Source organism: Dasypus novemcinctus, chromosome 14 (genome assembly GCF_030445035.2).
Source record: "Dasypus novemcinctus isolate mDasNov1 chromosome 14, mDasNov1.1.hap2, whole genome shotgun sequence".
NCBI lineage: Eukaryota > Metazoa > Chordata > Mammalia > Cingulata > Dasypodidae > Dasypus > Dasypus novemcinctus.
In genome coordinates, this window is record NC_080686.1 from 31379678 (window position 1) to 31405442 (window position 25765).

The 25765-nt window shown below is 38.1% G+C and overlaps 1 protein-coding gene across 2 annotated transcripts in view; it reads left to right on the plus strand.

Annotated features, from left to right (window-relative positions):
- Window positions 1-25765, plus strand: part of C14H8orf34 (chromosome 14 C8orf34 homolog) — a 441268-nt gene that overhangs the window by 356630 nt on the left and 58873 nt on the right. The gene's annotated exons all lie outside the window — the stretch shown is intronic.

Sequence of the window (25765 nt, forward strand, 5' to 3'; positions counted from 1 at the left end):
CCATATAATATTTAACACCTTCCACAATACTATTAATTTACTTATCTTTGCTTTTTATTGGCATTCTCTTCCACTACAATATAAGGTCTATGAGGGCAGGAATTTTTGTCCATTTTTTCACTTCTGTGTCCCCATTTATTCAAATATAGTTTATATTTGAATAAATAAAATATAGTTTATATTTGAATAAATGAAATTGGTCAGTAATAATTCTTGAAAATATTTTATTTCCCTCTATTATGTCATCAAATGGTTGAACCTTAAAAGAATAATAGAAAGAACTATGGTGGACACAGCATTCAGTCTTTCCCTCTCCTTTACCTCGGCGTTCCGAGAGGTACCATTCCCATCCCTCCAATGCAGGGATATCCATTTTATAGAGGAGAAAACAAAAGCTGCTTCAGCGAAGCTAAGTAACTGGACCAGGGTCCCAAAGCTAATAGAACAGAACAGTATTTGGGCACTAGTCAATTTCCCTTCTACTGCACATCCTTGGTATCATTTGTTAGATATGTTCTTACATTCCTCATTACCATTTGTAGCCATTGTACCACCACCTCCTCCTAGAGTAATAGCATAAATCCATTTTTTCTTCCACTTAATTGATCTTCAGTTATTAGACACTATTAGCATGTCCCATCTGAGACTTAGTGTTTTTCAGCCAAAACACAATTTTTCTTTTCAACCAGCTCTTACATTGTATAGCTTTCAAAGATTTCAGTACCTTTGATGCTTTCTTTGAACATATTCTTACTTGCCAAATCTCCTCTAAAATATGGGTTATGCTACAACCAAATCCAATGTTCCAAATAATGCCCACACATCAGAGAGAACAATGGCATATGCACTTGATACAAATATTATCCTTGGAGTATAACCCAGGGCTGCATTAATTTTTTTCTTTTAAAGCTACTTCCTGCTATTTATAAACTTAAGTAGATACTCCATAATCTCATGATGATAATGGCATGCCATCATTCAGACTGTGGTAATGTCATTCATCACTTTTTGCAAATGTTTGTTTTATCAGCTCTGAATTCCTCCAAAGCCCATATTTTCCCCTCATGTCTAAAAAGATACCATTAGATTCTTTTCTAATCACGTTCTAAAATTGAGATATATCCTTTCTATTGTATTTGGCTTACTTAATAATACCTAAAAACCAAAAGGAAAAAAAAAAAGAAACTAGCTTTATTTGGTCAAACTTCTGAGAGATTTTAAATTAGTTTTTGAAGATTTTTCTTTTCTTTTCTCAGTGCTCATATAGTACTTTCTGAGAGCAAGAATTTGTCAATTTTAGATTAATTTTACTTGTTTTCATTTAGCATTCATTAGATTGTGAATTCTTAACAATTCTATTTAAAGTCTAATTAATCACTCATATCTTTTTGAAATATATGGGATATAAATAATACATGGATAAATGATTTAATATTGGAATGCTAAACACAGTAATTTCTTTATAGTAACTGTTTATGTTAAGAAAGAAACATGGAATTTTAATAAATTTTGTTAGAATGATAATATTTTAGACCCAAATTACCTAATGCATTCTTCTCTATTTCCTGGGATATAGTTTTGGCAAATCAAGAAGAAAATTGTGGCTTTATCTAAAATTTAATGGAGAATAGGAATAAAATAAACCTTTTTTTCTTTATTACCGTAAGAAATGAAAAATACTTCAAAGAAAATTTTGACTCATATCCTGCAAAAATATAAACATACCACAAATGTTGAAAACCATTTAAAATAGTTTCAACACATGCTGTCTCTATTTGCTAACTTTCCACATTGGGTATTGGATATGAATAAGCGGGTAACAGACTCTTGGAAAAAATTTTCCCGAGTAGTTTAATCTGTGCTTGAATTGTTTTGTGAGAATATTGTGAATACATAAGTGAGGTAAAGACTACATATAGGTTTAAATTTTAATCCTCCCCACCCAAATAAACAAGTTATTCATGTGGAATTTCCCTTTCTCCTTCTCCTTCTATGTCTGGAATGCCTCAGTATATCTAAATCTGTGCAGATTAAGGCTGGATTTGTCAGGTAAATACATTTATTAAAAATTAACCAACAAAAACAAACTTAAGAAGAAAATACCAAACAGAAGATATTGATTATGACCTTCCAGCTGCATGAATATAAAACATAAATTTCTTTAGATCAATGTTCCATAAAGACAATGACTTTTTCATTTCACCATTCCTGTCGCTTTCCTTAGCTTAAGCATTCTATTTTGTTTGAAAGTATTAAACAAACATGTGAGTATAAAAAAAAATGAAAAGATAATTAAGAAAGACATTCAGTGTTCAATATTGACTGTTTTCTTTTCCTACTTGTTAAATTCTCATTTATCATATTTATCAGCCACTTATCTTATTCAATTTCATATAACTGGTGATCATTTCTTACTTAAAGTGTAAAAAATTTAAAAGAAAGATTTCTGTTGGGAAAGGTTTCATAAAACGTTACTAAAAGTTATAATATTTTTAGTACATTTTTCCTTCAGAAGACTTATCTATTTGGTGAGATAATATAAAACTAACTAGAATGATAGTAGTAATAATAATGATATCATATTTGTATCACAGTTCTAAATAATGAAGCCTTTTCACATACTTAATAGAGATGGTCTCTGAATTTCATAATTCCTATAGATTATCACTTAGCCCTGACAACTCTTTTTTGAAGTAAATAGAATTCTAATTTTCAGATGAGCAAAGTGATGCCCTGAAGATCTTGTGATCTGTCCTAGGTCAGAGAGTTGGGCTCATTTCTCAGAATGTAAAATAGAGAACTTGTTTGGGTCCATACCATTATTATGTATTTGCAGCTTTGAATAAGGCACTGAGGCCACTGTTAAAAAGTACATGTAAAGATAAAAGGGATAAAAAAAATTAGACATTTATCAACAGCCAGTGGCAATGATGAAATTATTTATTAGATTGTCAGTAGTGAAACCGCAGGAGTTTTAGGGACTTGATGGTAACCCAAGTGTTAGGTTTTATGAGAGGAAGAGATCAGCAAGTTTGGAGCGTAAGTGACTAGTCTTACTTGGGTCCTTCCCCACTGGAGGCGTATGAGAAACCAGGACAGCGTGGAAAGAAGGGGTCCATGAAATTGGAAGCGCATCAGGAGGAAAGCAAAAGAAAGTGCGGTCACCCCTCGGGCTGAAGTGTGGTTTGCTGGCCTGGCAGGGGAGCAGCCGCAGCAGGCCAAACCGATGCCCCCATAATAGGGTGGTTGGTTGGGCCCACCGCCACCCCTGAAGGGAGCTTGGCATGGGCGCAGAGTGCCCTCGGGTCTCCCCTTCTCGGCAGCCATGCTTCCGCGGCCGCCCCTCCTCCCGGATGGCGCCACACGATGCCTTGTGGGGCGGCACCCTTCTTCTTCTTTCTCCCTGCGCAGGCGCAGGGCGGAAAATTCCAGTCTGCCCTTTTCCCCTCCCCCGACAGCAGCAACAGCCAGGCGTGGGCGGAAAAATCCAGTCTGCCCTTTTCCCTTCCCCCGACAGCAGCAACAGCCAGGCGTGGGCGGGAAACTCAAGTCTGCCCTCTACCCCAGCAACAGCAGCCACCAATCACTAAGCCCTGCCACTTCCCCCAGCAACAGCAACAGCCAATCCCTAACCACCACCCCTCCCCCGTCCAGTACCGCCCACTGACCTTTCGCCGGCAACCAATCAGAACAGGGCGTGGCTTCGACCAATCAGCCTTCCCCAGCCCCTATAAAACTGTTGCCTCTCCCTCAATAAAGTGGACTTGCGTGTTTACCTTGTCTCCACAGTAGTTCTTCTGCCGTGTGCCCTCCAGTCCTGAGAGCCCCCGACAAGGGCCTGGCCTCCCTTGTCCCCAGTTCGTCACCTGCTTCTCCGGGTGACCCCTTCGTCGCCGGCTTTGCCGGGCGACCCCGTCAGCCGAACCGCGCAACCCCTGTGAGACCGACCCCTCGTCTGCTGCCGGACCGACCCCTCGTCCCAAGCGGGACCGACCCCTCGTCCAAAGCTGGACCGACCCCTCGTCCGCAGCCAGACCCCACCTCTACTGACCGAGCGAGCCGCCGCAAGAAAGCAATACGGGTCTCAGGGAAAAAAAATTCTGTGGCAAATTTTATCAGAAAGTCTACTTACCTGGACTCAGGTGAACTTTGACTACTTTTAAGCTTGCTCAGTATTATGCTTTGTTGATTGGTAAATAAACAAAACATTCTGTTTATATTGCTTATCTGTACATAATTTGGCCACTAGTAAGCCTGAAGAACACAGATGTCCTGGGTCCTGCCTTTTGGTGGCTGATAGGGTTGAAACTCACAGGGGCAAGTGGGTGGCGTCTTTTCCACTCTTCCATGATTTTTTTATGTCTACCCACAAGTGGTGAGGTTTGGATCTGATTGTATGAGGTTGGAATGCCCCACACATGCCACATTTTCCAAGAACTCTTGGGTCATAGTGATGAGTGTTCCTTAAAAAATTATGAATTTGGATCAGATATAAATATAATACTCTTTGAATGACAACTTCAACAGGAAGATAAAGAAACATTTTGTGCATACCTCCAGACACACTAATGTGCAATTTCAGAAGAGTTATTGATGGGAAGGACATTGTACCTAAGTGAATTTCTTGTTATTGGAAAGAATAAGGTGAATTGGTTTTGTTGTTTTTTAAATTTTTGTTCAGCTATTGCAGTATATGGGTCAGCAGAGTTCCACTTTTAGAAATTCCTATCTTATTCCTGATGAATACAGTGGAATCCTCCTATAATAAATCCCAGATGCTGTTAGGAATTATGTTAAAAGAAGAATTCCTCCACATCCAAGGAATGCTGATTGATGAGACTTAAGGAAAGTTGTGCAATCTGCTGATATCACACGAAGTTTCACAATATGCAGGTTGCACAAATATCTTTTGTTTCTTTACCCTAGAAACCTGCATATTATTTTCAAGCCAAATACCATGTATCCCTTTGGAGTTTCAATCTTCTTATCCCATTTTTCCTGCCCAGATCGTTACCTCTTATCTCTTAAGACATACAGTAGAAGAGCTATACATTTAAAAGAAACAAATTTACAAACTAATCTTAGCCTTGACAGCAAGCTTTTAAAAAAAGAAGTGCACCTGTAGGTTTCCCATACAAAATTAACGTGTGGAATAGTTTTATACAGTGGGCCTTTAGACTCTTTCTTTAATGATGAATGTTGATTTCTCTGCTTTATATCTTGTTTCTTACTAATATTGCCCCTCCCTACACACATATCCACAGACACACAAATTTCATCTGTCCCACCAGCCTCACAACTTGACATTTTAAATATTTCCAAGAAAACATCCTCCAAATTCTTTTCCCTATTCAAGTATAATTTTAGGGTAAATAAATTGTTACGTATGTTGTAGAGTCTTTATAATTCTGTGTAAATTGAATTAAATATTTGCTCAGTAGAAGTAATGTGTTGAAGGAATGGGTTAATGAACAAATGGCAATTTTTCCTGCATTATTTATCTAAAGTAGAAAAATAGGCACACAAGTAGCACTTATGGGATTAAGATTAAACATATTTCAACTTGTACTCTAGCAAAAGGAAAAGGAAAAGAAACGAATGTTCGTGATCATCTCACTAAATAGAAGGAATGAATTATGGTGAATTTTGTCTCTTGAAAGATAGTGTTGACAAATTGCTGGCAGCTAGCTAATTGTAGCAATGAATTATCTGCTAAAGAACAGTGAATAGTACACATTTCACTCAATCCTAAAGACCATTTCTTTTTCCATCTAGGCTGTAAAATTTTGCTTGGCTTTAATCATTCAAGTCTAGGATACCAGTCAAACCAAGTACTATATAGTAGGCAAGTTATCTAACCAAATGTTGGAATCTTGGAGGATTTTTCCTTTTGACATTTCAGGTCTGTTGATTTATAACACATTGAGGATGGAACTATTTGCACAAATCTATGCACAGATTTTTTTTTTAAACTGTGGGTTTTCAAAATGTTCCTTCTAGATGTCACATAGGAAAAAATGGCTAAGATCTTCAAGTATAGTATAATAAATGTTTAACCACTGATTGTAGTTTTTGTAGTTAATTCAGTCTCTCTACATAATTTCACTGTATCTCCATTAGTAAAATTATAGCATTATATTTTAAGGATGAAATAAATTATGCATTTCATTTTTATGATAGTAGGAAGGAAAAGTGGCCTGTTATGCATTGACACAGAACAAGTGCAATTGATTTCTCGGAAAGTATTATCCAAGAAAATACAGGAGTGCTTGCTAGTAATGTCCTGAGATCCCAATTTCTGAGGCATCCATTAATTCTTATAAATTTAAAGGGCAAAGAGAAAGTGTATTTTGACATTTTCAATATTTTGAAGTTCTTGCTAATTCCTTGTTAAAATGATTACCAGCTTCTGCAAATTTCATTTGGTTGGCATATAAATAGACTGAAGAGGAAGAAAAGCAATATGGGTAATGTCTGTGCGATGAAGTCAAAGCTCTATGCCTGTGAGTATGAATGCTGAAGGGTGTGTGCTGGAACTATTTGTGTGTGCCGCTTATTAAATTAATATCCAATCCTAAGTGAGATGGGAAACCATTAAGATCACTCACAAAAGAGTTTTCCCTCACAAGTTGATCTTCTTCAACTAAGCAAAATAACCACCAAGATTACATATAACAGTTCAATACAAAATACTTTCCTACAGAATCTTAAACATTTGTGGGCATCCTTTAACCTCTCAAGTGTGTTACTCTACTCAAGAGCATTTTGTTTGCTATTATAAAAAAATGTTCAATATAAAGTCTGAATCTTAGGAATGTGCTGTCTGAAACAAACTTCAAAAATATTTTATGCTTCTTGCTGTAATGTTGACCTAAGGTACATTTTATTTTATTTTTAAAAAGATTTATTTATTTATTTAAACCCCCCCCCCACCCCGGTTTGTCTGTTCTCTGTGTCTATTTCCTGCGTCTTGTTTCTTTGTCTGCTTCTGTTGTCATCAGCAGCACAGGAAGTGTGTGCAGCGCCATTCCTGGGCAGGCTGCACTTTCTTTCACGCTGGGCGGCTCTCCTTACGGGGCGCACTCCTTGCGCGTGGGGCTCCCCTATGCAGGGGACACCCCTGCGTGGCAGGGCACTCCTTGCGCGCATCAGCACTGCGCATGGCCAGCTCCACACGGGTCAAGGAGACCTGGGGTTTGAACCGCGGACCTCCCATGTGGTAGATGGATGCCCTAACCACTGGGCCAAGTCCGTTTCCCCCTAAGGTGCATTTTAAAAGCACATTGAGAAAAAATTACTTTAGAGACTATGTGTGAAAGAATTTTGACCTTTGGTTCATATTGAAGGACAGTTTTGTTCAAGAAATTGAACTCCTTTTTTCCTCCATACAGCATAGATTTTTAAGTGATTTCGAAATGCTAATAAAACACCAACATTAATTTGTTTAGATTTGCAAAAATATTTTTAAAGCTATGATTAGGCATCATTTCCTATTATTTCTTGTACAGTTTTTTTATTCCAAATATTGTTTATTCTTGCTGTTATATATATGATAGCATTTGCTGTAAACATTTGGAAATTCAGGAAAGTATAAACTTTAAAACCCATAAAGATAAATTTTGATGTTTAGTTGTATTTTTCCAGTATTTTTGTACTTATATATTTTATACGTCTTATCATAATCTAATGATTTGGACTGTATTTCATAAATAACTTTAAATTATGCTTTTCTTTACTCTCTAACATTATGAGCATGTTCTAACATAAAGTTCTTTAAAACCTCATTTTAACAGCTATACACTATTGCAGCCTTATCTGTTTTCCTATTTGTTAGACCGAATATCTTATTACTCTTTTTTAAAATTTAAGACTTCGTTTTAATGTCAAAACATGATATAGACATGTCATATTTGACTTAATGGTAGATTTTTAGGTTGTATCCTCTCAACTAGTTTGTCCCAAGCTACTGCTGTCAGTGTCAATATTTTCTCATACATAAGGTTTTTGTGTAAGATTTGTTTTGAAATAAGAATTGTCCTGCTATAAGTAAACATTGAAAATGACAGTTCAGTTTGAATTATTCTGAAATTTGAGTATTTACTCTATATTCTTATAGAAAACTAGCACTAGCACATAGCTCTCTGTTCCTTTTATATCATGTCTATATTTTGTCTTATATATTACACACTTTTAAAGCTTAATGATTTAGAGAATTATAAAAGTTTGTTTCTTTACAAAGAAATCTATAACAGAGATTCTGAATGCCTTTTTAAGGCCCCAGTAAATCATGTTTGGTTTTGTCAAATAACAAACACATTCAATTATATTAAACATAAAGGTCAGTAGACCTTTTCAAGACTGATGTAATTAAATATAGGAAGCCACAGTTACAATTTCTTGTTCTTTAAATTATTTGCAAGTATCTTTGATAAATTCAGTCCTTATAGATTTGATTTAATTTAATATTTGTCTGCATCTTTGGTTTAGTCTGCAAGTTGAGAGACAGGTACAGAAAAATAAAGACGATAAATGCTTGCTTAAGTCATGAATGAAGGAGGATTGTCAGAAATCCATGATCCTAGCCAATCCTATCATATTCCCTTTTAATGAACATTACATTTTAACTATGTTACTCAATCCGTGTTTGTAAAACATCAAATGTCTACTTCTTTCCATTGTGAGACTGTGTAATCATTTATATTTTGTTTATATTATCTAGCGGGCTGATGCTTCTGAATGGAGTCAGCCCATGACCTTAGGTTAAACAACACCCTTGGTAACATTTAGGAAACCTCCTTATTCCACTGTTGACTGGTTTCCTGCTAGACAACAGAAGACCGATGTTCTCCATTTCTCCAACCAGCAACCTTTTCATGCAGTTGCTGACATAAAAGCAAAGCAAAGAAACTTAATAAATCATTTCTTGTATATTGCAATTTCAAGCATAATATATTCATTTTATCTGTGGTTTTCAGGACTTTGCTCAGCCATGACGTGCAAATGTCAAACAAATAGTCAACTTTTCATGTGTTTTCACACAGTCAGGAAAATAGAATGTAACAAGGGAATCTTTGTCCCAAAACATCTCCGTGGTTAGATTTCCAAAACCAATGACTAACAGTTATATGTGAATTTTAATATATAAAACATTTTTGTATTACTTCAGTTTATAACACACTTTTGTGCTTGGAAGTAGGTATTGTTCTTATTCCCATTTTAGAGATGTGAAAAGAAACTGAGTGAGAGTAAGTTGTCCTATTCACATAGAAGTAGAATTCTTTTAAGAGTTGATTTGAATGTCCCTCAGAATTTTAGCAAAGAGTTGGCATGGTAGCTTGCAAAACCCTTAACCAAATTATTTTAGCTGTTTGATAAGAGTCCAGAAATATTTATGATATACATTCTTTAGTTATCAACACTAGAATGTTTTTATCAAGAAAATAATAAAATAAAAATAGAAAATAGAATTTCTGTTATAATGAATAATATTCATCTCAAGATATTCAATACCCAGTACAGTGCCAGAAAGAGGTGCTCAATAAATGCTTATTGAGCTGAATTGAAAGAGAAAAAAAAAATCACTCTGAAAACATTTAAGTGTCCTTTATTCACCATTAGTTAACCTTTTTCGAATGGCTGTTATTCTGAATAGAACATAATGGTGTACTTCCAATATAACATTGCAACTCTTTTAACGTCCCTTAACCCTGTAGCTCCTCTGTCTTAGAAGCCTTCCAGTTTGCTGGAGTCTGTTGCTTAGGCTGGGGGTTACAGTACTGAGCTTGATGTGGCTCTGCATAATTCCCATTTTGTGGCCTCTAATATACTTAGAAATTTCACTTTGTGTCTAATTAGGTAAGAATAGCTCTTCATAAGATGTTCGAGTATGATGTGATACCATTATTTCATTGTGGCCACTATGTCAGTATAACTGTGAAGGACTAGATTTTAGATTTACTCAGTTTGGCAGTAGAAACTAGAAGGTGCAGAACATCCACAACAGAGACAAATTAATGCCCTTCTTTATAAATCAGGTTTAGAGAGTAGACCTTATGGCAATAAGCCCTTAAATCCATCTTATTTTCAGCTTTTCTCCATGAAAAATAAAATATACAATATCTCCAACCTCTTCTCCTAGCTCTCCCTCCATTTTCTGTCCTACATGGAAACCTAATAATCTCCCAGGCATTTCTTAATCGTTCATACCCTTTGCAAGCCCTCATCATTCTCTTATACCACAGCTAGTAGAGGCAGTATTGTGTTTATCCTATTTTTCCACTGCAACTTCATGAACGTTCATTTTCTCTCAAATAATTTATTTCTTTAAGGGTTATACATTTAATTAACACTCAAAATAAAAAAAATTCTTCCTTTGTGATTCATGCTATCTGATCAAATGTAAATTTACTACTCACTGACACTCCTCAGTTATTGTGGATTTTGACACTTAACATACCAATCTATCCAACACCCTATTTTCAAATTTCTTTACATTCCAGGTTTCAGTAGTCTCAATCCAACATCTGATACCTATGGCCATACACTTGACCTTATCATACCCTACTTCTGTTCCACCTCTGGACTCAAACTCTAGTGTATCAGTCTACAAAGATAAAGATGATACCCTCCCTTCAGCTTTCTCACTTCCTTAATCCTAGTATGCCTCCTCTTCGAGTTTCCTAAGTACTCCAGACCCTGAACCATTGCCTCCTTATTACTGCCTTACCCAGCCTAGACCTCACATATGTCTCTTATCAGTGCCTTGGCCATTTAGCCTTTCTTTGCTGCTAACTTCCAGCCTTGGGTCCATGCAATCTACTCACAGTCTATACTTGTACACATAAGCTGATGGACACTACAGAAAGAATCCATACAATTATGGAGATTATTGCAATTAATATGACTGTCCTCTAATTTTATTTCTCTTTTAACCTTGGCAATCTGTTAATTTTCCCTTAAACATCTCCCTGTCTCATTCTAAATGTGGCCCTAGCCTGTTATTTCTCAAGACAAAATTTAAAAAAAACGAACAAAACCAAATAAACACAACTTGGTTCCATCAGGTGTGGTTTTTAACACTCTATAAGCCTATACTCACCTGTTCAAGCAGCTCTGTTCCTTTTTTTTTAATCCAGACTCAAATGGTTGAATTGACCTGTTTCAGGATTGCTCTTGATAAAATCTTTTCTTTTCTTTCTTTTTCTAAAAGTGTACTGCTGAATTTTAAACCCTCCCTTCCTACTGCAGGTTGTGAACATTTTCAAGCATCTCTCAATAGCAAGAAGATATATGAGTTATTTCATGCTCTACTTTTAGCAACAGCTACCCTGTCCCTCTCCTGCCCTTGACATCCAGATCTTGGAAGGGAGAGACTCAGCTTCCTTCCCACTTACTAGTTCTTCAATTTACAGCAAATGTCAAAACTGGTATCTCCATATCCAGATTCAATGAACTCCTATCAGCCTTCATCTTATTTAAACTCTTTGTGATAACCAGCATACTTGCCCACGACCTGTTTCATACTGAAACTTCTGCTTTTTTTATCTTCTGAGACATTATCCTCTCTGACTATTCCTCTTAGCCCCCTTTGCTACATCTCTTCCTCTGTCTGCCCTCTAAATTTTAGTATTTACCAATACTTCTTATCTCTTTTTTCCTCTTAAACATACATTACTACACCCATGACTTCTATTGACTATTATGACAAGCTCTCTTTTCTGGATCTCTCCCTGAATTCAGATATACATATATATAAAATAGGCCAAAACATCACCCACAAGAAAGAACAAATAATGACACCAAGGAACCTATTCACCAGATGCCTTAAGGACATTTCAGTCTTAAACTATCAAAGTTGCACCTTAAATTCATCTTGTTTTTGCCTTAAGTCATCTCTCACCTAAACCATTTTGAAAATTGTCCTTATGCCTTCAGTCTTACTCTCCATCTATACATCCTACTCAAAATGAAGGGGATTTTTCTAAAATAATATTCTGGTCATGTTACTGTTGCTAATAAAATAGCGTCCAAACTAATTGCTTTGACATACTTGATCAATGATCTGTTCCAGATATCTTGTCTCCTTGTGTCCTGCCCCTTTTGCCATTATGAATGGATTGTCATTCTTGGAAATACATATTGGATTTAGTCTTACCAAATTACATATTTTCTTGATGGAAAACCCCCTTAACCTCTGTTTCACTTTCCAATTCACTAGGAAAACCCCACCTCAGTCTCATGTGCTGTGATTCATTAAGGAACTTTATCATTAATCTAGCTCCATCTATTAGAGTCTAAGCTCCCTGATATTATGAACTGGCCTTATTTATTTTTATCCCAGGGTAAAATTATGCAGACTAAGAAATGAATGAATGGAAGATGCAACTATGAGCTTGTGGTAATAAAAATTGTTACTTTACTATTTGCTGATGATGTTACCTGGGTATAAGGCATTGTATGTTGCTTCATGTGTAGCAATGCACGTGTATGTCTTAGTATAAACAAGCTCAAGAGGATACATATTTGGGCAGAAATGGAAAAAAAAAATGCCTTAACACCCAGTATAGATGCAAGAACTCTGTCCTTCAGCTCTTTAAATTAATTTGTCAAACAATCAACAATTCAATTCGATAAATAATTGTTGTGTCATTGTACCCAGTGCAGTGGAGAATAAAAAGACATATTGAATATAGTTTTATCCTCAGTATTTATCATTAAGCCATAGGAATTAAGTTACTCACTATAAATGAATTAGATAAAAATGCAATGTAGAGAAATGTAGAATGTAGACGAACTAATGTTTACTGATTTCTTTCAGTATGCCAGTAGCTGCACTAAGTGTTTGCACACATGATGGTATACAATTTTCACAACAAACCAGTGACATATAATTATCTTCATTTGATTAGTGAGTAAATTAAGGCAGAGAATGGTTCTCTAACTTGTTCAAGGTCACATCTCACAAATGGTCCAGTAAAAATTTTCAAACCCAGGCGATCTGGTTTGTGAGCTCTCTATACACAATAGCATCTATGCTTAAGAGTAAAACGGAGAGATTGCTATAGACATTAGTAGAGAGCACTAATGTAGGGTTAAAAGCTTCAGGAAGAACTCTTAAAGGAAATGGAACTTGGAGATCTTAAAAGTTGGGAAGGTTCATGTTGTATTAAGGGAAGGCACAAAACATCCCAGATGAAAAAGGCACAGATGAGGAAGGCTTGGAGTTTAGAATAAGTGGTTTTATTGAAAGGACCATAGAAACCTGCATGGTTGTTATTGTTTGTAGAAATAATAGTGGGTTGTGGATCTTCAATGCTAGATTGAGGGCTATGGAAATCTTCTAGAGAGGTTCTGTTGATTTGGAATATTTAAAAGAATAATCTGGTGATGACTTAATTAGGATTAATTTGAATGGGGAACAGTTCTGAAGATGACAAGGAGACTGGGCTTTTATAATACTTGCATGTGATAATGAATTTCTTGACCCAGAATAGTAGTGGATAAAATGGGAGAGTAGTGTGCTTTTTTGTTTGTTTGTTTGCCTTTTAAATAAAATTTTATTGAAGTATACCATTCATACACAAACATGCATAAACAATAAGTATATGTAAAATTTGTAAATGTACAAAACATACATATCATCATACAGGGCACCCATTTATCTCCCTACTACCAACACCTTGCATTGTTGTGAAATATTTGTTACAAACTATGAAAGAGTATCTTCAAAATATTACTACTAACTATAGCCTATATCTTACATTTGGTATGTTTTCCTCCAACCCACCCAATTATTAACACCCTATATTAGTATTATATATTTGTTCTCATTCATAGGAAAATATTCTCATATTTGTTCTTTTAACCACAGTCCATTATCCATCCCTGGATTCCCTGTGTTATACAGTCCCATGCTTTGTACAATTCATTCAAAGTGTACACATAGTGACTATCATTTTTATCACAGAGTTGTACTCTCATCACTGCAGTTAATTTTAAAATATTTTCCTTACTTTAAAAGGAAATATCTCATACCCTTTTATACTCCCCTATTTTTGTCCCTTAGTATTGGAATAATATCTCTTGCCATTGCTGCAAAATATTACAATATTACTGTTACCTATTATCCATAAGTTACATTAGTTGTAATTTTCCCATGTATCAGTATATTCTTAGTATTTTGTAAAAGAAGCGCCTTCTTATATTTATACTAGTAACCATAATCTTAATCCACCACCAAAATCACTTTTATGCATTCCCTAGATTATTCTTTAGTTTCCTTTTGTTTGACATTTATGTCTACAGACTACCCCTCTCAGTCACAATCACATTTATAAGTCAACAGTGTTAGTTAGACTCACTATAATGTGTCACTCTAAACTTTATTCATTTTCACACTTTTACAATTAGTCTTATGAATAATACTACATACACTAAGCATCAATTACCATTCTCAACCTACATTCTATTTCCTAGTAATTTATACTCTAGAGTTTAGCTTCATCAGTTTGAGAGGAGTGTGCTTTTTATCTTACAATTTCTCCTATGTGTTTGTTTTTACAACTTTGTTTAGGTATAATTTACATAGCATAAACTTCACCTTTTCAAGTATATCATTCAATGATGTTAGGTAAATTTCCTGAGTTATGCAATCATCATCATAATCCCACATTAAAATATTTTCATGACTTCAATAAGATCCCTCACACCCATTTACAGTTAATCCCCATTTCTACCCCTACCATTCCCACCCCCCACCCCCACCCCACCCCCACCCCAGATCTAGACAATCACTAATATACTTTCTGGCTCAGAGAGTGGCCACATTTAAGCAATATGGAGGCTCCCAGGAGGTAAGTAACTCTTAGGCACCCTGCAGCTCTAGGCCTAGTTCATATTTCAGGTGTACTGCTTAAATGTGGCCACTCTCTAAGCCAAACTCAGCATGTAAATGTTTTACCTTCCTCCCCAGTGTGGGACATGACTCCTGGGGATGGACCTCCCTGGTGCAGAGGGAGTACTACCAAGTGCCAGCTGATGATGTAACTAGAAAAAGACCTTGAATAAAAGAGTCAACTCAGACCAGCAGAATATCTCAGACTACATGTAATATCAGGTGTTAAAAACTGCTTTTTGACCTTGAATAAAAGGGGGAAATGGAAAGGACAAATATATGGCTATGAGTCTCCAAAAAAAGAGTCAGGAGGTCATCAGAGGGGTTTCACTTATGCACACCTCAGCAGGGTCCCAGAGACAGCCAAAGTAGATACAACCCCAGGTACTGGTTCTCCTGAGGGTTACAGAGACCTACAGGTTCTATGGTCATGGCAGATGGCTCTGGAGTTCAGTGCCATGTCAGTTGGCCCTACTTTAGAGTTTGTGTTCCTGAATGTGAAGGAGTTGGACTCAGATGTGACATTTCTACACAAGCCTCTTCTGTCACTTTTACTGGACCTGTGGTTTGCGCTGGGGTTGGTGTATACTCAGGAGATCTGAATCTCTGGACTGTCCATGTGACAACCAGGCCCTGAGTCTCAGCAGGCTTACAACTCCTACCCTCTGGAATATTTGGACTTACTCCAGCCACTTAATAGGGAGGTGAAGAAGGCCAACCACCACATCAGGGAGCCAAGAGTGCCTACAACTGGAAGCAGGAGAATTGCATACATCATCCATGTGGAATCTAAGCCCCCTCTCGATATAGAGGTGGAGTGGACAAAAACATCCCAGGGTCCACAGGATGGAGGAATAGAGTATGGATTAGAGTGGACTTACTGATATTCTACTGTGGACCTATTGTGATTAGTAATGGAAGAAATTATATTACTGATGTGGAGAAAGTGGCCACAGTAGCTGCTGAGGGTAGGGAGAGGGAAGAAGATATATGATGTGGGCCATTTTCAGGACTTGGAGTTGTCCTGGGTGGTACTGCAGGGACAGATGCTGGACATTGTAAGTCCTGCCATGCCCCACTGGGTGGACTGGGGGAGAGTGTAAACTACAATGTAAACCATTACCCATGTGGTGCATCAGTGCTCCAAAATGTATTCAACAAATGCAGTGCATGTGCCACGATGATGAAAGAGGTTGTTGATGTGGGAGGAGTGGAGTGAGGGGGGTGGGATATATGGGGACCTCTTATGTTTTTTGAAAGTAACATTTAAAAAAAAAATAAAGAGAAAAAAATAGACTTTCTGTCTTTATTGATTTGCCTTTTCTAGACATTGCATATAAATGGCCTTATACAGTGTGTAGTCTTTTATGCTAAGCTTATTTTTTTTTCAAAGATTTATTTTATTTATTCCCCTCCCCCCCATTGTTTGTGCCTGCCATCTGCTCCCTGTGTCCATTTGCTGTGTCCTGTATGTGTCCACTCATCTTCTCTTTAGGAGGCACTGGGAACTGAACCTGGAACCTCCCATGTGGGAGTGAAGCACTCAATTGCTTGAGATACTTCCACTCCCTGCTTGTTGTCTCTCTCGTTGTTTCCTTTGTGTCTCCCTGTCACAGCAGCTTTCCACACCAGCCCATTGTGCCAGCTTGTTATCTTGCTTATCTTCTCCAGGAGGCACTGGGAACAGAACCCGGGACCTCTTATGTAGCAGGCAGGAGCTTAATCACTTGAGCCACATCTGCTTCCCTTAGGCTTCTTTTTAAAGTTCATCCATGTTGTAGAATAATCTGTAGTTCATTCCTACTATGTTGAATAGTAGACGTCTATTATATGGATACATTGCATATTGTTATTCATTTGAGTTGATGGACATTTGGGTTTTCTCCAATTTTTACTATTGTGAATAGTGGTACTCTGAAGATTATAATGCAAGTCTTTGTATGGACATATGTTTTCATTTCTCTTGAGAGATTCCTAGTAAGGAATTGCTGGGTCAATGGTAAGTTTATATTTAACTTTTTAAAAGAAATTCATCCTATGCAATTTTTAAGGGCACAAAATTAAAGCTGTGCGATACACAAACAGAAAACTCTAAAACCTGCATGAGTAGAATAGATTGATTTAGTTTGATATACTGCTCTTGGAAAGTCAAAATGGCCAGGGAAATTATCCTTTCTTAGAATAATCAATCACCATCATTATCATAGTTCATTAATTTAAGACCTATTATGTCCAAGCGTTATTTCAGGAGCTTTACAGACATTATTTTTAGTTTCCAAAGTAATCCAACTAGGCAGGTATTATTATCCCCATTTTTCAAATTACTGAATAGAGGATCTAAGAAGTTAGCAAATGCATAGCTACAGAGCTAGTAAATGCTGGAGCTGGGAGTCAAGAGCAATTCTCTTTAACTCTAAAGTTTATGGATTTTTTACTGTATTTATTGTTTGAAACATTTTGAACATGTACTCCCTGGAAGGTACCATGTACAAAAAAATAGTAAAATGAAGCATTATTATTGGAAAAGGCAGAAGAACCTGGAAAGGGACTGTATTATTGGAGACCTCAGTGTTTTAGGAAATTCACATTATGTTTAAATCTAGTGGGCTCCTGGGTAAACTGAAACAATAGCCCTAATTTATCCCATATTGTACCATGACAATTCCTAGCTGAATATATGCTTCCTAGAAGTTGATTTCAAATGTTCTGGCTCATTGCCAGGAAGAGCACAGCGCTTGTAATTTCAATTACATGGTATTTCAAGTAGAACCATGTCCTAATATTAGAGGGAGGGATTAGAGTTGACTGCCAGGACAGAAACAAGGGTCAGAGAAAGATTATTATTTTTAGATTACTTTAAGAACCAAGTAGACCAGCTCACTCCTGTGCTTGAACACACCACAAAGGTTGAAAGGACTTAATACTTGATAAGTCTTAATAGGAAAACGTAGGTTGTGTGAAGTGGTTTTATACAGAGTCTCAATAGAAAGCTTAAACTCTCGCATACCACGTTTGTATTGAAAGACTGGAGGCTTGAATTAAGATCACACTTCTAAGCTGTGGATCAAGATTTCTTTGAAGTATGGATTTACCAATAGTTGTTAGAAAAGCATGAAACTACTTTGAGAAATGTTTGGTCAGGGTAAAACAAACAAATAAAAAAACACCAAACACACATACAAACAAAAAGCCTCCAAGCTTGATTAGATACAATATAGAGCTAAAAGAGATATTTGACTTATTTTATTATGCTATTACTTCCTGAAATTATTAGTAAAATCTATATTGGAATTAGAATTATAAAATTTAAAATATATCTGTGGATTTTAAAAGAATTAATTATATTATAAATATTCCTTGGAAAACTTCTCTCAGATAAATTCAGGTAACCTACGATGCAATTGCCATAAAGTTCCTTCAGATTATAAGAAGAAACAGGCAAGGTCCATAATGTTTCAATTTAATTGTAGTTGTAGTCTCTTAAGCTCCAAGTGGCTCCAAGTATATGTGGAGAATGCCAACCACAATTCCATTCTCTAACCTCTATGTTATGTGTTCTTCCAACCTTTCCTCAACTTCTGCAGGTTAAAGAAAACTAGAGGAAGAACATATATCTGTTAAACTTGTTAGAAAGTTCTTCTTTACTTAGAGTGATCGAAATTTGGTGCCTATTGCCTTCCACAGATTGTGCTGAAGTAGCAATTTTAAGTGGTGTGCTGGAGCTGGCTCACCCTGCCTCCTGGGAGCCCGTATGCTGTTCCCAACTCTGTATTCAGTGACATGACATTGGTAGCTTGAAGTAAACCCAGTGGGAGAATTTATACTACGGATACAGCAAATGCTGTAATAAAAGCTTAGATGTTTCTGTAGAGAGCCAGTTGTTAAACTTTAACCAACACACCACTGATTTTGAGACTCCAGCTGAGAAATGTTGAGAACCCTGCCATAAGAACTGAAAGATCACCATTTTTGGGGAGTCACTGGCAAAATTTGCTGAGGATGCACAGCTGGGGTTCCAGAGCCTGCCTCCTAGTAATTTTTATCCTTATAGAGCTTTCTACAGATTTGTCCATGATTAGGATTTTCCAAATTTAACTCAAGTGGGAAAATTTCCTTCCATTCTTACGTAAAATATCAGTGGGATGCCACACCCTGCTGACCAGAGACAGACGAGTTGAGATGGAAAATGTTTCTTAATGTTAGCTCCATGAGGCATGTTTAGACCAGCATTTCTCCTTGGTTAGCTCATGAGTTGTGTTTTTCTTGAATATCAGGAAATTGCCCATAAATTTGTAAATAGTTCCTTTTGAGAATTGTATGGATCCAATTTCCCACCAATACATGAGAGAATGTTGATTTTTAACAATGATGTACAGTATCTTATGAAGCTCTATACCCCCACATGTTATTTTGTACTTTAAGGAATGTTTAAAAGAAAATGAAAATGACAAATAGCATATTGTCATAGAATTGGAACATCAAAAACATATTCTCTTAGATAAAGCAAATGATCATATTTTGTAGAAAATAAGCACCCTTGTATCATATAGATGTGTTTGTGAACACTAAATATAAAATTTAATACACTATTTGAGCATATAACCTGCTTTGTCAGTCAATGGGGAATTATTTCTGTTTTTTTTTTTTTATTGTGCTAACATTATCATCAATTTGAGCTCTTTGAATGAGTCTCCCATTGAAATGTGACCTCTGTAGTAAGAGACACATCTCTGACAAGGAATTTTTCTCTTTTTTTTTTGTTGTTAAAGAAGATGTGGGTTTACAGGAAGATCAAGCATGAAATACAGGGCTCCCATTACCACCTACTCTAGTTCTCTATGATACCGAAAGCAATGTACCAGACATAGGTTGGATTTTATAATGGGAATTTACCAGCTTTTACAAGCTTTCAGTTCTGAGGCTATGAAATGCCCTAATTAAGGTATCATCATAATGATACCTTCTTCCTGAAAACAGGCTGCCAGTGATCCTGGACTCCTCTGTCACATGGCAAGGCATATGGCAGTGTCTGCTGGTCTCTCCCTTCTCTTCTGGGTTTCACTGCTTCCAACTTCTTGTTTCAGTGACTTTCTCTTCATCTGAATTTCATTTTCTTATAAAGACTCCAGGAAGATCCACAAGGAATGAGGTGGGTCACATCTTAAGTTAAGATCCTACTCACCAAAAGATCCTACGTACAATGGGTCCACACCCACAGAGATGGATTAATTTTAAGAACATACTTTTCTGGGATACATACAGCTTCAAAACATTATACCACCGTATTATTAACTCCTTACATTAATGTAGTACATTTGTTAAGACTGATGAAAGAAAATTTTTATAATTGTACTTTTAAATATAGTCCATGGTTTACATTAGAGTTCACTGTCTGTGTTGTGCAATTTATATATCTTCTTAAAATAATTTTATTCTAGTAACATATATACAACCTGGAATTTTCCCTTTTAACCACATTAAAATATATAATTCAATGCTGTTAATTAAGTTCACAATGTTTTGTTTCCATTGCCACCTGCGGCGGCTTGCTCAGTCGGTAGAGGTGGGGTCTGGCTGCAGACGAGGGGTTGGTCCAGCTCTGGACGAGGGGTCGGTCCCGCTTGGGACGAGGGGTCAGTCCCACTTGGGACGAGGGGTCGGTCCGGCAGCAGACGAGGGATCGGTCTCACAAGGGGTTGCGCGGTTCGGCTGACGGAGTCGCCCGGCGAAGCCGGCGACGAAGGGGTCGCCCGGAGAAGCAGGCGACGAACTGGGGACAAGGGAGGCCAGGCCCTTGTCGGGGGCTCTCAGGACTGGAGGGCGCACGGCAGAAGAACTACCGCGGAGACAAGGTAAACACGCAAGTCCACTTTACTGAGGGAGAGGCAACAGTTTTATAGGGGCTGGGGAAGGCTGATTGGTCGAAGCCACGCCCTGTTCTGATTGGTTGCCGGTGAAAGGTCAGTGGGCGGTACTGGACGGGGGAGGGGTGGTGGTTAGGGATTGGCTGTCGCTGTTGCTGGGGGAAGGGGCAGGGTTTAAGGATTGGTGGCTGCTGTTGCTGGGGTGGAGGGCAGACTTGAGTTTCCTGCCCACACCTGGCTGTTGCTGCTGTCGGGGGAGGGGAAAAGGGCGGGCTGGATTTTTCCGCCCACACCTGGCTGTTGCTGCTGTCGGGGGAGGGGAAAAGGGCAGACTGGAATTTTCTGCCCTGCGCCTGCGCAGGGAGAAGGAAGAAGGGTGCCGCCCCACAAGGCATCGGGTGGCGCCATCTGGGAGGAGGGGCGGCCGCGGAAGCATGGCTGCCGAGAAGGGGAGACCCGAGGGCACTCTGCGCCCATGCCGAGCTTCCTTCAGGGGTGGCGGTGGGCCCGACCAACCACCCTATTATGGGGGCAGTGGAATTAGGCCTACCGCGGCCGCTCCCCTGCCAGGCCAGCAAACCACACTTCAGCCCGAGGGGTGACCGCAGCCACCATCTATTACCAAAACTTTTCCATTACCCTAAGTAGACATTCTGTACAATTTAAGCATTACTTCCCCATTTCCCCACCCCAGTCCTGGTAACCTATATTCTAGTTTCTTGCATGAAGCCTTGTAGAAGAAAACTGGGAAGTGAAGTGGTTTTAGCCCTAAAGACATTCCTGGTTTTCTTAGAAAGATAATCTAAATGCACCAAGATGAGAACTATTAAGTAAATTTTATGATACAGGCTGTATACAAAACATCAGTTTAGAGATAGGAGAATTTTCCATAGGTTAGAACAGTTAGATAAGATTTCAAGGGAGGATTGAACTCAGTGTGCCACAGGAGTCATTTTTTATTCCTCTTCTTATTACTAGACATAGCATCCCTTTCTCTCTCTGTAACATAAAAGCATAAGGAAGACAGAAATCTAGGAGTACATTTCCTGTGGCCCTCTCTTAGAAATTTGATGGCGTAGTTTATGTATGGTTCAGATAGGCTCTGTCCTACAAGTTAGGTTTTCAAAGCCTTTATTTTTAGGAGTGTTTTTCTGACATGATAAAGAGGCTTCTGATGTGTGAATAACATTTTCCATGTTGTTGAAATTGACTAATAACTTTGATCCGCCATGCATGGCTCTGGTCTGACATTTCTTAGTGTGTGTCCTGTTCCTGGAGAGGCATAGAGCCATGATCAGAGGTGCAGGCCCTTTCTGTGGCTGCTGGATAGGTTATGTCCTGTGCAACTCCGAAGCAGAAAGCTCTGAAAATGAACATCACACGTTTTGTGCAAGTTCCTATGTCCTTCTGTGGTTGATGTCTAGCATTTGGTTCCCAGGTTCGTCCAAGCAATTCTGTGTACATGTCTACTAAAAAAGAAAAATTTAAGTCACTTTTTTTTTGTAAAGTGTTGGGAACAATTTAGTGAAACAAAACTGAGTAGGAAAATACAGAGCTACATCGATCACTATATAATATGGGAAAAAGCAATTAATCAGTGACACATTGTTGACCTTAGAAATGGAAAAATACATCTCAGAAGGGTTGCTTGTACATTTTTCTAAAGCTATGTTAAATTGCTACCTTAGTTCAAAGTGGTGGACAAAAAAAGCCAAAACCTGCTACTGGGAGCAAGTTGGCAAGTATGTTCTTTCATGATTACTTTGTATTAAGGCAGAAAATTCTGGTGTGTTGTAAACAGAGTTTTAAGGATCTGCAGAGGAATGTTAAACAGGTGAAAGTTAGAATCTTGAGGTCAAAGAAGATATTAAGTAAACTTGCACCACCAAACTACTCTAGGACTTGAATAAATCTAGAATCTGGAAAAGAATTCCTGTGGCTGGACAACCAGCAAGATGGTGGCAGAGTGAGAAGCTCCCAGAGTCAGTTCCTGCTACAGGCCAGTTAGTAATCACCCAGAGCTATCTAAAGCAATGATTTGGAGGCTCTGGCAGACCAGAAGAGCATACTGAAACATCCTTGAAAGAATGGAAGGAGGAGACTGCCCATCTACAGAGAAGATTCATAAATGGAGCACTCCACACCCCAGAGGCTGGTACCCATCCTCCACTGGTGCCACAAGCCACCTCAGGAGCTATTCTGTAGCTGGAGTTGGAAGCTCCACTTCCCAAAACTGGAGGAGGAGGAGATAGTTGGGCACCAACTTCAGCTACTGATTAGCAAATTCAGCTGGCAAAAGTATAATCCTAAGAAGAGCTGAATTTTGAACCTGTGCAAGTTGGAAAGAGGCTGGTAGCTGCCATTTTGATTCCACTCCCAGAATAATGGGAAGCCAGGCTGACTGAAAAGCATCTTTCACCCAGATTCCATGGCAACCGTAGCCTAGGCCTCAGCCCCACCTCTAACAGGGCCTGCACCAGCCTCTCCAGGTAACTTGCAGGTACATTTGGCTGGCACAGACTGGATAGTTGAAAGTCTACCAGAAAACTACAGACATTTTGGACCCACATGGCACAGGCTGCTACCCACATGTGCAGTTCCATCCCCATCCCAGGTAGGGGGAAAAGGGAAGTGAAGCTTCATCAGTCTCTCTGAATAACTACAGTCTAGGCCTGCAACTTGGATTATTACACATGGCTGTGGCTCTGGCCCTACCCCTAGCAGAGGACAAAGGTGGGAGAAGCTTCATCGGTTCCTTGGACAGTGCGGGAAGCTTGAGTCTCCACAGCGTACAGTACCAACTACATCCTTGACTCCTACTGCACAATCAGCAAGGTAAAAAGGGCAAGAAAGCCCCTAAATTCAAGGGAGAAACTGCACATAGAAAAAATACATTTAGTAAGTCAGATGCCAAGACACCAACAAAAAATTATTATCCACGCCAAGAAACGAAGATATGGCCCAGTTAAAGGAACAAAGTAAGCCTCCAAATGACATAAAGAAGTTGAGACAACTAATCATATTTATTCAAACAAATCTCCTTAATAAATTCAATGAGATGGCTAAAGAGGTTAAGGATATTAAAAAGACATTGGATGAGCAAAAAGAAGAATTTGAAAGCATACAGAGAAAAATAGTTGGTCTTATAGGAATGAAAGGAGTAATAAATGAAATTAATAATACACAACAATCATATAATAGCAGATCTAAGGAGACAGAAAGAAGGATTGGTGAGCTTAAAGAAATGACCTCTGAAAGTGAACATACAAAAGAACAGATGAAGAAAAGAATGGAAAAAAGTTGAACAAGTTCTCAGGGAACTAAATGATAGCAAGAGATGTGTAAACTTAAGTGTCATGGGTGTCCCAGAAGGAGAAGAGAAGGGAAAAGGGGCAGTTGGAATATTTGAAGAAATAATGGTAGAAAATTTCCCAACCCTATTGAAGGACATGGATATCCATGTCCAAAAGCACAGTGTACTCCCATCTGAATAAATCTGAACAGACAAACTCTGAGACACATGCTAATCAGAATGTCAAATGCCATAGACAAAGAGAATATTCTGAACACAGCAAGAGAAAAGCAATAACCTATAAGGGATACCCAATAAGATTAAGTGCCAATATCTCATCAGAAACCATGGAGGCAAGAAGCCAGAAGTATGATATATTTAAGATACTGCAAGAGAAAAACTTCCAGCCAAGATTCTTGTATCCAGCAAGATTGTCTTTCAAAAATGAGGGTAAGTTTAGAATATTCACATATAAACAGAAACTGAGTTTGTCACCAGGAGACTGGCTTTGCAGGAAACACTAAAGGGTCTGCTACAGTCTGAAAAGAAAAGACAAGAGAGAGAGGCTTGGAAGAGAATCTAGAAATGAAGATTATATCAGTAAAAGTAACTAAAATTCTCAAGAGTGGTGAAAATAAAATATGACAGATAAAACCCAAAGGTCAAAATGGGTGAAATAAGAACTTCCTTTACAGTAATAACAATGAATGTTAATTGATTAAAATTCCCAATCAAAAGACACAGACTGGCAGAATGGATAAGAAAATAAGGGCTACCTACATGCTGTCTGCAAGAGACTCTTTTTAGACTCAAGGATACCAATAGGTTGAAAGTGAAAGGCTGAAAAAAGATATTCCATGCATACAGTAAACAAACAAACAAACAAACAAAAAAGCTGGGTTAGCTCTACTTATATCAGATAAAATAGACTCTAAAGGCATTAGTAATGTGCAATCTGAGGAGGAAGTCAGGAAAAAATTTTTCATTTACAATAGCAACTAAAAGAATTGAATATTTATGAATAAACTTACCAAATGATGTAAAGCACTTGTATTCAGAAAACTACAACTTCTTGTTAAAAGAAATTTTTTTTAAAAGATTTATTTATTTCTCTCCCTTTCCTGCCCCACCCTGGTTGTCTGTTCTCTGTGTCTATTTGCTGCATCTTCTTTGTCTGCTTCTGTTGTCATCAGCGGCACAGGAATCTGTGTTTCTCTTTGTTGCTTCATCTTGTTGTGTCAGCTCTCCGTGTGTGCGGCACCATTCCTGGGCAGGCTGCACTTCCTTTTCACGCTGGGCGGCTCTCCTTACAGGGCGCACTCCTTGCATGTGGGCCCCCCCCCCTACGCAGGGACAGCCCTGCGTGGCAGGGCACTCCTTACGTGCATCAGCACTGTGCATGGGCCAGTTGCACACGGGTCAAGGAGGCCTGGGGTTTGAACCGCAGACCTCCCATGTGGTAGACGGCGCCCTAACCACTGGGCCAAGTCTGCCACCAAAAGAAATTTTTTTAAAAACCCTAAATAATTGGAAGAACATTCCATGCTAACAGATTGGGAGACTAAATATCATTAAGATGTCAATTGTACCCAAATTGATACACAAATTCAATGCAATCCCAATAAAATTCCACGCATATTTTTTTAAATAAATGGAAAACATGATTACCAAATTTATTTGGAAGGGTAAAGTGTCCCAAATAGCCAGAAACATCTT